Raw genomic sequence first — 2,572 nt, 5'->3', positions numbered from 1 at the left:
TGGGCTTTACGACCCTGAGCTCTGCAGCCACCCTTTTCGTGCCCCCCGTCTTTCTGCTGGCTACAAAAGTCCTTTCTGTGGAGCATGGTTCATTTGTGGTTGTTCTGGTAACCATTCCCTTCCCTTTGGGGAACTGAAGCCTTGTCAGGTGGCCTGCCCTGAGGCCAAGGTTTGGGCACACAACTCAAGGCCCCCGTCGAAGCTCCCTGCCTGCAGTGGGAGCAGTGGGCAAAGGCCAGGCTGCTCCGACCAGAGACAAGTCCACACTTCCTCCCCATCCTCCCACTTTCCTGTTGGTTCAGAGCTTCCCATATCTTTACAATTAGTCATTTTGCTTAAGTTAGAGTGACTTTGGTTCCTTATTGCCAAAAGTCCCTTTTAAGAGAGCTTCCGGCACTGGTGACTGAGCCCAGGTTCCCGCCTCTCCCCATACACCTCCGAAGAGCCTAAGAAAAGCTCCTTGGTTTCCAAGGCCCAATGCTGCCTATCTGGAGAGTGAGGGGAGAGGGGAAGATGAGACTTCTCAGAAGCCTTGCCAACATCCTATGGTGCTACCTGACTGCCCAGCAGAAGTCCTGAAAACACCCTGGCAGCACTGTTCTCCCCTGGGATGGCACCATGCAAACCTGGAGAAAGTTCAGGGGGTGTGGGCATGAAGGGAAGGAGACAGGCATCTACCTACCCTCTACCAGACGCTGCACCGCACTCCGAATGTATCATTTCAGACAAAGGCATGGAGGCACAAGTTAAATAATTTATTCAAAGTTTCGGAACTATTAAATGTAGAGCTGTGTTTCTACTGACCACATGGCTCCTGGGAATGACCACTGCGCCTTCCAGGATATATGGCGTATGACCAATGAGGTTCTTAAACTTTCAAAATGCCTCTTACTCCCAAATTCACACCAAACGTACTAAAATGCACACCAAAACCTGTGGTGCTGCTTCTGTTCACTCCTTGGTGTTCCTATTAACTGATCTAACGATGCATTTGAAGAGAGGAATAGGCCCGCATGTAGGCATTACACTTCCGAGAAACTGAGACAGCTCGTAAAACCGTGTTTCACAAAAGCTTTATTTGTGGTCACATCTACGGTTGTCATTTCGGAATACTAACAACTCACAGTTCAGTGCAGTGCTTCTAACACAAGTCATATAAAACCGTGGGATACATTGAATGAATAGTGCACGTGATATAAAAATAAATTATACTTTAAAAGTTACTGCAGAGCTTTACACATATAAAAAGTAAATTCGAAATAGTTAGTGAGGTCCTCATAACTATCTATCATATCCAGATATGAAGATAAAAAGAGCAAGGACTCTGTGCTAAGACACCTCTCTGATAAAGAGAAATCCTGGGAAGTGACGGAATTATTGTCTCAAGCATGTAATAAAGAGACATACGGATCTTCTCCTGGAAATATTCATGGCTCTATCATCACATTGACACAGCGGAGTTGGGCCCAGAGCCCATTTCTATAATCCAGACAAATCTCTTCAGCCTGGGGGCTGATAGGTAAGAAAAGCTTCCAACTTCCTCTTGATCATTCAAGAACCAGAGTATTTAAATTTTTGAGAGGAAAAAAGACAAATAATATAGAAATGCACATTCTTCAGTCTGCAAAAGATTCCAACTTTCTAAGTAAGTACAAGGCTAGGGCAAGATTAATCGGAAACTGGTGAGGAGACCTCACAAAGACTGTCTGAGAGCTGGGCACTCACGACTGCATCTTGTCCGTGTATGACGGAGGCTGCCCACGTCTAGAAATGGCAGGTGCCCCCAAGTGACAGACGACGCTGCAGAACCTATCTGAATACCTGTGTAACTTGCCAGGGGACCACCCTACTAATCTAGAAATCTTGAGATCGAGAATCAGCACCTATTTTTATAAATAAAGCTTTACTGGAACACAGCCATGCCCCAGCATATACTAGTACTGTCTAGGCTGCTTTTGCACTGCCACAGCGGAGCTGAGTAGTAAAGTATTAACTATCTCTGCCCTTTACAGGAAGTTTGCTGACCCCTGCTGTAAAATGAGAAGACAAGACTTTGCTTCTCAAGACCTTTAGTTATAGAAAAAAAATTAAAGATTTTTCTCTATGTAAGTGACTGCCAAGTAGTTCTGCTCTAACACCTGAGCTTTCATTTTGGGCCTTATCTCAGAGAAGACAGAGGCAACAATTTTAGTTAGAAGTGAGAAGCATAAGAGGACGAGCGGACAAGATGGAAGAACAATTCAGGGCTTTCATCCTGGATTGTCCAAAGAATATCTGTGCTTATGCAAAAGCTGATGAAAAAAAAGTTAGTAGACAATAAGAAATATTTTTTTAAAGAATTTTTCTTAAAACAACATGAACATTTAAGGAAAGCTGCTAAAGGTACATCTAAATTTATCAAGGTTAAAGGAACCTAATCATTCTTTTGTACATTAGTGTTTCCACAAGGGCAGGAATGGAAGACCAACCAGTCCTTCCCATGTATACTACTGACAAATAGTAAGAAGTAGGATTTCATTGATTACAAGTTCTGAAGAAGAGTCTAGGGCAGAAAGCTGAAACCTACCAATCT

This window comes from Pteropus vampyrus, unplaced genomic scaffold (genome assembly GCF_000151845.1).
Source record: "Pteropus vampyrus isolate Shadow unplaced genomic scaffold, Pvam_2.0 Scaffold120, whole genome shotgun sequence".
Classification (NCBI taxonomy): Eukaryota; Metazoa; Chordata; class Mammalia; order Chiroptera; family Pteropodidae; genus Pteropus; species Pteropus vampyrus.
This window is presented reverse-complemented; position numbering follows the sequence as displayed.